The sequence below is a fragment of the Dasypus novemcinctus genome, chromosome 29 (assembly GCF_030445035.2).
Source record: "Dasypus novemcinctus isolate mDasNov1 chromosome 29, mDasNov1.1.hap2, whole genome shotgun sequence".
NCBI classification, from domain to species: domain Eukaryota; kingdom Metazoa; phylum Chordata; class Mammalia; order Cingulata; family Dasypodidae; genus Dasypus; species Dasypus novemcinctus.
This window is the reverse complement of record NC_080701.1, coordinates 15,549,667-15,562,189: the sequence shown is the minus strand read 5'-3', so window position 1 is coordinate 15,562,189 and position 12,523 is coordinate 15,549,667.

The following is a 12,523-nucleotide window of genomic DNA, read 5'->3' as shown; positions in this document are numbered from 1 at the left end:
TTATTTTCTATTAGTCAAAAAATAACCCCAATAAGTATGAAGTTCTCAAATTCACCAAATGATGTTTCTCAAATATATATTTTTTTCTTGTACCAATATTACCAGACAATATGTTTAAACAGAACTTGGGTTTTTCTTTGGGTAGTCATTGTGATGGTTTTTCCTAATGTGTTTCTGGGGAAGCAGACTTGGCCCAGTGGTTAGGGCGTCCGCCTACCACATGGGAGGTCCACAGTTCAAACCCCGGGCCTCCTTGACCGGTGTGGAGCTGGCCCATACGCAGTGCTGATGTGCACAAGGAGTGCCATGCCACGCAGGGGTGTCCCCATGTAGGGGAACCCCATGCACAAGGAGTGCACCCCATAAGGAGAGCTGCCCAGGGCGAAAGGAAGAGCAGCCTGCCCAGGAATGGTGCTGCACACACGGAGAGCTGACACAACAAGATGATGCAACCAAAAGAAACACCGATTCCCGTGCCGCTGGCGACAACAGAAGCGGACAAAGAAGATGCAGCAAACAGACACAGAGAACAGACAACTGGGGTGGGAGGAAAGGGGAGAGAAATAAATAAATCTTTAAAAAAACAAACAAAAAAAACCAAATGTGTTTCTGTTTCTTACGTGACTGAGCCCAAGTCCATTGTTGTTGTTGTTTTTATAATATCAGGGGAAAATGGGGATACTTAAAACATCAAATATTGCAGCACAAAAATGCCCTTAGATGTTTTAATGACAGAGCTTTAAAAATGAGTTCAATGCAATTCTCCAGCTCATAAACAGATACCTAAGGATTGTAGTCAGTCATTCATTCACAGTATATGTATTGAGAATCTGTTATGTGCCAGACCCTGTTATAAAGTCTTGAGAGAAAAGCAGATAAAAATCCTTGCCCTCATGGAATGTAACTCTTTCACAGCCCAGGAATGATGAGCCCTTGCCTTCTGAGATAAAGTTGGTAATGCCAAGAAAATCACCATTTGGTAAAAGGAACCTTGACCAGACTCTAAAAACTCCTTGCATTGACCCTCTAGGCCACTTCTCCTGGCATGGAGTGAGCAGATACTAAGGTACCAGAGAAGGGCAGTGAGGTCCTCTAAAATAAAAGAGGGAACCCATGGGATAGCGACTACTGAGGCAGGGATGCAAGTCAGTGATCAGGGTTCAAACTGTGTATTCATTGGGGGGTAAGGAAAGTGTGGGTAGGGAGCTCATTGGCTACAGGGAGCAAAGAAATTACATCAAAAATAGTGGGCAAGACTGAGTTAGGTATACTCAAGAACAAACACAAAAACAACCAAAAGAAAACCACCCATCTCCATAGAAGACAAAAGAAAAGTAAGGCTTAATTTGCACTAAAATATGGATGCATACAAAGTTTTGAATCAGAACAAGGGTCAAGAAATGACAAAGTGGAAGCTGATAAGAATACTGGATTTGATGGCTTGTGTATAACTGTGAAGCCTGCTCAGGCTTTTTGAATTTTTATTGTGGTACAATGGGCAGTAATCAGTACTTCAGAAACTAGAAAGGACCACTGCGAATGAGGAAGGAATGTGGCAAGCTAAGGGTCTGATACTGCTGTGTTAGATTTTTTAATTCAATGAAAATAGTCACAAATTTAAAGCGTTGTTCTTGAGGTTCACACTGGGTTTCTAGGATTAGAAAAAGATGAGAGCCTCAGTGTTGAAATTATTCTGTATCTTGTCTGGATGGGAATAGGAAAGGCATTTGGTATTCGGGAGCTTGCCAGACATTGTATGGGGAATTCAAAAGAGAGTCCAGAAGAAAAAAAAATAGATTAATTTTGTACAAGGAAGACAGACAAATAGAAGGAAGAAGGCAAGAAGTGGAGGTATAGGACAGTGATAGAAATGTATTAGCTTGCACTCCTTGAAAAGTTAGTCTCTCATCACATCCTTGTCACATTACTTGAACAGTTTACCACAGCTGTGTTGAAAGAAGACAAAGAAAAGGAGAGGTTGTAAAAAGCAGCTTGGCTAAGTCAGAAAAATATGGAGCTTTATATATTCTCCTATCGTTAAATACTAGGTTTGACTGGGATGAAACAGCATGAATTGTGAACTTGGCTAAATGAAAGGAAACGACATGAAGCATGACTGTTTGGTTGCAAATGTCTGTGGATTTTAGCCTTACCAACGCAATGCTCCTGAACCAGAATGCTGAAGGGATCTTTGTGCAATTGTGTGCACCACACAAGTCTTGGCTTTCCCCATTATTTTTTATATTTTAACACTTTAAGAGCTTTTTCAGTCATATGCTAAATGTATTTTTGCCTGCAAGGATGACAACTCCAATCAGTTTCTCTTTAAATTTGAAGGGAAAAACTGTAAGGAATGGACAAATAATTTCTTCTGAGTTGATCTTAAGTGACAATCTTGATGATCTAAATATGCATTTGAAAGTGTGAAGGAGTATTTTGGAAGGGTCCATACCTATAAAGTATCGAGTCAAACAAAAATCCCCTGGATTTCCCCCACAAGGAGACTGATTTTTACTTGTGATCTCAAGGTCAAAAAGACAGGAATGCTTGCCTAGCTCATCAGCATCACATGACTCCAAATAGTAGACATGAAGAGTAACGTAGTCATAGATATGATTTAAAATAAAAGTTTTTCTGGATCCTAAGAGCTCCCCATAACCTCAGTTACACGCACACAGAATTTCCAGTGACATCAGTCGAAGCTTCCTGTGAGCAACTGGGAAAGGAACTTGGCCAGAGGTTGAAGAAATCCAACATGACGAACCATACTCATTCCCAGTGTTTCACAATTAATTCAATTTCCAATTAAATCATCATTGTCCCTGGCTCCAATAGCAAACTGAAGGGAGAATGAATTAGGAGGGAGAAACGTTGTGTTGGGAAAAAAATGACATGGCTCTGTGGGAACATTTCAGAAGGGCCCAAAGAGATGGATCCAAAGGTGCTATTACCATTATCTGTCAGGTTCCCTGGAAATGGATGTTCCCTGTAGCTATGATAGAGGTTGAAAAACAAGCAGGGGGTTGTGAGGGTGGGGTGAAGAAACACCAGTACCTCCTCTTGCCTCCGGTCTCTTTCTCTCTCTTTTTTTCCCCCTGAAACCGAAGCGCAATTTGGTCTTTGGCTCAAGGAGCAGAGGAGGACAGCGGAAGTCACAGCGCATTCCCATTCCTTGTACGTTTTCCAGTCCCCTGTCAGAAACGCTGAACCTTGGATAGCCTTGCAGCATCCCTGCAGAGGTCTGCTTGGCAGAGAGTTGGAAGGAGCTTATGTTGGAGGATAGCTTTCAGCGGCTGAGACCATGAGCTGTCTATCACCTATGACCCCTGTCAGTACTACAATGGAGAGAACAAGATAAAGAAAACTCCCCTTCTCATCAAAAAGACAGGAATTTTATGTAGAGCAGGCACCAGGCAGTATGCCTCCTTGGCCAACGTCCCAGCTGGCTATAGGAATTTGCCTGCAACAAAGCACAAGAAAGCACAGTGGGAAATCCACATGCACAGCAGTTTCTCTGGACTGACAAATGTCATAATTCGTGAATTATTGGGGCAGTTATATAGAAATACCATCTAAGGATAAAATGATTGCTTTTCACCTGAACTCCCAGGGAACTTCCTGGAAATCTGAGTATTATTTTTAAATAGCACGAGGCAAAGAGAAAAGCCTAGACACAATCTCTGTAAGGGACTCAGGAATGTAGGAAAACACGAAAAGGAGGGAGGGGGAGCTCTACAGAATTTTGAAAATGAAAAATTTAAATCTTTTGGTGCAATAGGAATTTTTAGAGCAAAAGAGACATCGGATGTAGTTCAGATGGGCTCTGGGGTAGAAAATGAGTAAGGCTAAAGAAATAACTAAATACCAGACAAATGGGTGAATATGACTTCGTGGTTACAAGGCAGGTTCTGAATTCAGACAACCTGACCCTGAAGCACAGCTGTGTCCTTGGTTACCTGCAGAACCTCGGGAAAGTTCCTTACGACCCTTAAGCTCAGTTTCCTCCGTTGCTAAAATAAGAAACTAACAAACACCACAGAATGTCATGAGGTTTTTAACTGAGAAGATGTGTGTAAATAATTTGGTACAAAACTTGGCACAGATTTAAGGGCTCAGTGAATATTTGTGAAAATCCTCTTGAAATAAAGTAGCCAGAATCTGAAGAAAAGTGAAAAAAGGAGTCAGTGGTGGGCCATACTAAGAAGCAATTTAGGGATAAAAAATAGTATTGAAAAATACCGAAGGCATGGTGGCCATATTATCTGGGGGAAAAAAGGCAGTTTACTTGATTTGGCATTAAGTGAAATTTGCACCAAAGTGTAAATTATATTTATTTATTTTCCTTTTTTTTTTAATTGACTTTGTAATAATATTACATTAAAAATATATATGTGAGGTCCCATTCAACCTCACCCCCCCACCCCACCTCTCCCCCCCCCCAGCAACACTCGTTCCCATCATCATGACACATCCATTGGATTTGGTAAGTACATCTTTGGGCACCTCTGCACCTCATAGTCAATGGTCCACATCATGGCCCATACTCTCCCCCATTCCATCCAGTGGGCCCTGTGAGGATTTACAATGTCCGGTGATTGCCTCTGAAGCACCATCCAGGGCAGCTCCATGTCCCAAAGACGCCTCCACTTCTCATCTCTTCCTGCCTTTCCCCATACCCATCAGCCACCATGTCCACTTTTCCCAATCCAATGCCACCTCTTCTGTGTGGACATTGGATTGGTTGTGTCCATTGCACCTCTATGTCAAGAGGAGGCTCAGATTCCACATGGATGCTGGATGCAATCCTCTCACTTTCAGTTGTAATCACTCTAGGCTCCATGGTGTGGTGGTTGTCCTTCTTCAACTCCATCTTAGCTGAGTGTGGTAAGTCCAATAAATCAGATTGTATGTGCTGGAGTCTGTTGAGGCTCAGGACCTGGCTATCACATTGTCAGTCCAGAGATTCAAATCCCCTAAATATATCTTAAACCCCAACATTAACTGCACCTCCAGCACATTAGCATGAAAGTCTTATGAAGGGAGATCCCATCTGAGTCCAGATTCATCACACATAAACACCAATTCCAAAGAGGGGCCATCTGACCTGGTAGTTAACCCCATCGGCCATGACCATAACTCCCATGGGTCTCTTTAGCCCTCAAAGGAACCAATATCTGGGGGTTGTATCTGCTTTATCTGTCTCTCTGACTCTGCTCAGTTGTGCATGAGGGCAATCCTTCTGCCAGCCTCCAGACTCTTTTTTAGAAACTCGTAGCCATATAAACTCATTTCTCCTTTCCATTTCCCCCTTACTTTAGGTCAAACAGCATTTTAAAGTCATGTTATTTTATGTAGACAGGGATATTCTGCTGATCCGCATTGAACCTTCTGTATAAGGTCATTTTCCAGTTGCATTATCAGTTGGTAGTTGATAGTGGTCCCTCGGTGCCAGGGAGGCTCATCCCCGGGTGTCATGTCCCACGCTGGGGGGAAGGCATTGCATTTACATGCTGAGTTTGGCTTCGAGACTGGCCACAGTAAATTATATTTAGAAAGAATAAAATTCTCTCAATGAAAGCTATTAGGAAATTAATATCTTTCCTTACGGTTTTTGTTTTTGTTTTAGCTATAACCAAATCTAAGTGAACTTAAAGATTAATAAATTAACTTGGCTATTTTTCTTGTTTTTCTATTTCTTAATGCAGATTCTGATCATTTGTCTACATTTTAACCTCCCATCAAAAGTACTTAAAGGGAGAAGAGGTTTAAAGTCAAATAACTGTGACTTGCCAGGAGAGTATAATAGCTACCAAGGAAGAGAAATCACAGTGGAGCAGATGTGGCTCAGTGGTTACGCGTGTACATCCCAGGTATGAGGTCCTGGGTTCAATCTCTGGCACCTTCTAAAAAATAAAATAAAAAAAATCATGGCAACTTTTCCATCAGAAAATAAACACTGACAGATGATATAATTCAGTTATTTGAAAAGTTTCATCCTAGATTCTAGTGATTTCCTTAGACACTATCTCTGCAACTTGGTTCTGCCCCAAGTGGTGCCTTTGATTATGATGCATATGTCCAATTTCATGAAATGAATATTTTGGGGCATTATAATGTTTGGGGATTGTGGTAAGGATCAGCAATGCAAATAGAGGTGATTATAGTGGAGAGATAATTAATGTAGTGTCAGGGAAACAATGAACAAATAAAAACAAGATGAATGTAGGCATAAAATAGGTGACTGGGTTGAGAGGAGATTTGTAGATTGAATAGTGGAAAAAGTCCTTCACGAGGAGGTACCATAGCTTAAAACTAATTGACAAGAAGGAGCCAGCTATCCCAAGATCTGGAGGAAAGGTTTTCTAGGCATAAAGTGCAAAGGCTCTGAAAAGAACCAGCTTTGAGTGTGTGAAAGACAAAAAGAAATATGGCCATCACAACCAAGAGAAAAACTGCCCAACTTAAAAATGGGTAAAACTTGAATAAACAGTTCTCCAAAGAAGATTTGTTAATTGCTGGTAAGTACAAGAAAAGATACTCAATATCATTGAACATTAGGAAAATGTAAATCAAAACCACAATGAGGTACCACTTTACATCCACTGGAATGGCTATTGTCCAAAATAATGGAAAATGGTAAGTGTTGGGGAGGATGTGGAGAAATTGAAACCCTCCTACATTGTTGGTAGGAATGTAAAGTGGTACAGTCACTGTGGAAACAAGTTTTGCAATTCTCCCCAAAAGTTAAACATGGGAATACCATATGACTCAACGGTTCCACTCTTAGGTAGGTACCAGAAATAACTGAAAAGAGGGACTAAAGCAGAGGCTTGTTAACCAGTGTTCACAGAACCACTATTCGTAATAGACAGAAGGTGGAAGTAGCAAAAGTGTCTATGAATAGATGAATTAAAAAAATGTGATATATATGTACAATGAAACATTATTCAGCCATAAAAAGCTTTGCTATCCTGATGCATGCTACCAAAGAGATGAGCCTTGAAAACATTATACCAAATGAAATAAGCCAGACACAAGAGAATAAATGTTGTATGGTTCCACCTATATGAGGTATTTAGAATAGTCAAATTCATAGCTACCAAAAATACATTATTGGTTATTAGGAACTAGAGGAGGGGGAAATGGGGAACCAGTGCTTAACAGGTAGGGAGTTTTTGTTTGGGATGATGAAAAAAAGTTCTGGAAAGAGATAATGATGAGTTGCACAATACTATGAATATGCTTAATTGTTCACATAGAAATTGTTAAAATGGTAAAGTTTGTTATGTATATTTTACCACACTGGCAAAAATCCAAATAAAAAAGCTCATCAAGAGCATAACAAGTGAATAAGTTAAAGAAAAAATTGTGTATTAGTTAAAACTGTGTATTAGATTAAAAAGTGTATTAGTGTATTAATTTCTCATAGTTTGCCATGAATTAATATTATGTCAATTTACTATATGCAGGAGTGAAGACTGTGTGGTATTGGTGGAGTGACAGATATATAGATCAATGGAATGGATTCGTAAGTCCTAAATTAGACCCATAAAAATATGTCCAACTCATTTTTGATGATGATGCAAAAACAATTCCATAGAGGAAAAGTAGCCTTTCCAGTAATTAGTGCTGGAACAATTGGATATGCATAATAAACAAACAAACAAATAAAAAGATTGTCAGTTTTAGTCTTGCACTTTGTCCAAAATTAACTCAAAATATCTCACATACTTAATTACAAATTTTTTAAAAAATGTTAAGTTTTAAGAAAATACACAATAGAACATCCTTGGGATCTAGGTCAAAGTAGAGTTCTTAGACTTGACACAAAAGCAAGATTCATAATAGGAAAAAGTGATGGATTGGACTTAATCAAAAAGTAAAACTTTTGGACCACAAGTCCCTGCTAAGAGGATAAAAAGACAAACTAAAGAGTGGGAGAAACATTTGCAGACTACCTATCTGACAAAGGACTAGTATGCAGAATATAGAAAGAACTCTCAAAACTAACAGTAAAAAAATCAAACAATCCAGTTAGAAAATGGGCAAAGGCATAAAGAGATATGCCCTAAGGATATACAGACAGCAAATTAGCACATGAAAAGATGTTTAATATCATTAACCATTTGGGAAATGTAAATTAAAACCACCCTGATATACTACACCCCTATCAGAATGATTTAAATAAAAAATATTGGCAAAATCAAAAGCTGATGAGGGGAAATGGATTTGGCCCAATGGATAGGGTGTCTGCCTACCACATGGGAGGTCCAAGGTTCAAACCCAGGGCCTCCTGACCCGTGTGATGAACTGGCCCACGTGCAGTGCTGATGCGCGCAAGGAGTGCCTAGCCATGCAGGGGTGTCCCCTGCATAGGGGAGCCCCACGTGCAAGGAGTGCGCCCTGCAAGGAGAGCCGCCCAGCGTGAAAGAAAGTGCAGCCTGCCCAGGAGTAGGACCACACACATGGAGAGCTGACACAACAAGATGATGCAACAAAACGACACAGTTTCCGGGTGCCGCTGACATGAATACAAGCGAACACAGAAGAACACACAGCGAATGGACACAGAGAGCAGACAACTGGGGGTGGGGGAAGGGAAGAGAAATAAATAAAAAATAAATCCTTAAAAAAAAAAAAGGCTGATGAATGTACTGAGAAAGTGACCCCTCAGACTTTGCTGGTGGGAATGTAAAATGATACAGCCACTCTGGAAAACAGATTGGCAGTTTCCTTTCAAAAACTAAACATGCAACTACCTTGCAGAGATTTATCCCAGAGAAATGAAGACTTATCCTCACACAAAAACCTACACACAAATGTTTATAGCAGCTGTATTTGTAAGAACTAAACACTGGAAATGACCTAGATGTGACTCATCAGGTAAATCATTAAACTAACTGTGGTATAGCCATACCATGGATTATTACTAAGCATTACGAAGGAATGATTTTTAATATTTGCAACACTCTGGATGAATCTCTAGACAATTATGCTTACTGGAAATAAAAGCCAATCCCAAAAAGTAAATACTGTAGGCATCCGTTTATATAATAGTCTCAAAATGACATGATTATAAAAATAGAGAACAGATTAGTGGGTTCTGAGTTAAAGAGGACGTGGGGACTGAAGCAAAGTGGGCATGTCTATAAAAGGGCAACCCTTGTAGTGAGGGAAATATTCTGTGTCCTTACTGTATCGGTATCAATGTCCTTGTTGTGATATTGCACAATAGGTTTGTAAGATGTTACCACTGGGGGTAACTGTGTAAAGGATACATAGGATATCTTAGTATTATTTCTTACCACTGCATGTAAATCTGCAATTATCTCTATTAAAGTATAATTTAAACAACCACCACTGAAACAAAAAACAACAAAAGAGGAAGAATTCTACGGGTTTCACACTATCTGATTTCAACATTTACTCTAAAGCAACTGTAGTCAAGAGAGGCCAGGCATAGGCTCATATGTACACAATCATTGATTTTTAAAAAATCAAACTGTTAAGGTAATTTAATGGAGAAAAAATAGACTTTTCAACATATAGTGCAGCAGCCATTGATATCCATATGCAAAAAAAAATGGACCTTGAAACTTACCTTGCACCATGTAGACAATTAACTTAAAAGCAATCACAGAACAAAATGCAAAACTTAAACCAATAAATGCAAAAAATGTGTTCATACTATTAATACTTCCTGATAATAGCACTTTTATGGGAATATAAAAGTCCTAGAATCGTCAAAACAATCTTGAAAAAGCAAAACAACTTTTGAATAACGACTACCTTATTTTGAAATTGAATCTAAGGCTACCATAAGCAAGACAGTGCAGTACTGGTTTAAAGATTGATAAGTAGCCTGAAGGAACCTAACAGCGAGTCAAGAAACAGACCCCACACATATAGAGCAAATGCTTTTTTGATAAAGATGCTATTTTAAGTCAATGTGGAGAGGAAAGTCTTTTCATCAGTCTTACTGTTCCAACTGGATGTTTATGGAAAAAAATGAACTTTAACTATATTTCAACTATGCACAAAAATCAAGATAGATTATAGACCTAAATGTAAACGCTAAAAGTATGAAGCGCTCTTTTTTACCTGGGAAAGATCTTTGCCACATAGAGGTGGGCAAAGATTACTTAGAACATAAACATCACTAGCAATAAATGAATAACTTGACAGACTACACTTCATCAAAACATTGTTCATCAAAAGAGTTTAAAAAAAAAAGAAAAGGCAAGGCACAGATGGGGAGAAAATCTCCATAATACCCATATGCCACAAAGAACTTGTATCAAGATTATATAGAGAATGTCTACAAATCAATAACATAAGGTAAGCAACTCAAAAATATTTGAATAGACCCTTCACAATAGAGGATTTATACATGACCAATAAGCACATTAAAAATACATGTCATCTTTAGTCATTATGGAAATTCAAGTTAAAACCATAGTAACTTACTACAGCATCCTCACTAGAATTTCTAAATTTAAATTGACTACGAATTCCAAATGTCGAAGAGGATGCAGAGCAACTGGTATTCTCCTACAGCCTGGGTGGAAGTATAAAATAGTATATCCACTAGAGTAAATTATTGGTATTTTTAAAATAAAGAAACCTATATCTATCATATTATGATCTAGCAACTTCACTTCTAGTGATTTACCCAAAAGAAATGAAAACATGTACACCCAAAGACCTGCACAAAAATTCCGCATTTTATTCATAATAGCAAAATGCTGGAATCAACCCAAATGTCTATCATCAAAAGAATGGATAAAAAATGATATATTCACCCAAGAGACTGGTCAGTAGTAAAAAGGAACAGCCTACTGATACACGTGAGAACATATGAATAGATGAATTTCAAAAACAGTATGCAGACACAAACGAGTATATACTGTGCTATTCATCTTTATGAATGGAAACTGTGGGTGTAGAAATTCCAGTCGTCTTTGCCTTAGAAGAGGGGTGAAGAGAAGACTAGAAATTGATACAGGGAAACTCCTGGAGTGACGGTAGTGCTCTCTCTTTTTTTTTTTAAATTTTTTTATTGACTTTGTAATAATATTACATTAAAAAAAAAATATATATATGAGGTCCCATTCAACCCCACCACCCCCACCCCACCTCTCCCCCCCCAGCAACACTCATTCCCATCATCATGACACATCCATTGCACTTGGTAAGCACATCCCTGGGCACTTCTGCACCTCATGGTCAATGGTCCACATCATGGCCCATACTCTCCCCCATTCCATCCAGTGGGCCCTGTGAGGATTTACAATGTCTGGTGACTGCCCCTGAAGCACCATCCAAGGCAGCTCCATGTCCCAAAGACGCCTCCACTTCTCATCTCCTCCCGCCTTTCCCCATACCCATCAGCCACCATGTCCACTTTTCCCAATCCAATGCCACCTTTTCTATGTGGACACTGGATTGGTTGTGTCCATTGCACCTCCATGTCAAGAGGAGGCTCAGATTCCACATGGATGCTGGATGCAATCCAGTGCTCTCTCTTGATTGGGATGTTGACGGGTATGTACACTTGTCACATTTTTCCTATTATTCACCAAACACACATGCATTTTATTGTATGTAATTTTACCTCACTAAAAATAAAAAAGACGGTGACATAAAAACATTCTAAGCCAGACAAAAGCCAAATAATTCATTGCTAGTAGATGAGCACTAATGGAAATACCAAATGTTTTTTTAGGCAGAAATCACAAGTGATGATGAGGATGTAATTGAAACTCTCATCAACTGTGGGTGGCAATGTAAATTGGTACAATGTTAAAAAACTGTTTGACCTGATCTACGAAACCAATGTCCTAGGAATTCTACTTTGAGGTATAAACAAATGTCTATCAATGGTAGAGTGGATAATACATTTCGGCATAGTAATACCATGGGCTACTTCACAGCACTGAGAAGGAAGGACTTCAGCTACAGTGTCAAGCAAAACTGATCTGGAGTTTTAAGTCGGTGGTTGCTTTGGTGTGATTAGTAGTATATAGATACCAGAGAAGCTTCTAATGTGTTAATATTTTATTTCTTGACTTGGGCAATGGTTACAAAGGTATTTGTACTTTATAATAATTCATTATACATTTATGATGTGTGTACTTTTTTGTATGGGTATTACATGTAAATTTAAAACAAAAATTGCCCTTTTTCCCCCATTCAATGAAGGCTCATCAGGGTCTCCCTTCATGGTCAAAATAGACCAGGAACATTTTTCTTTGAGGGATGTGAAATTAAATAAAGCTGAGAAGTCAGGGCATCATATATACTATGCCGTTTCCAGTGCAGTTACTCTTCAGTCAGTATAATGTTTACTTTAGTTAGTAAAGTAATTAGAAAATTTGACTTACCTGCTCACAGATTCGTACCTCTTTTTCCAGAAAATGAGTCTATTCTATGCAATATGAGTCTCAAATCTATAGGCCTTGCAGTTTTTTAAGTGACTGTTCCTCAAAGAGGACAATCTTTTGTTTTTCTCTTTGAACCTGTT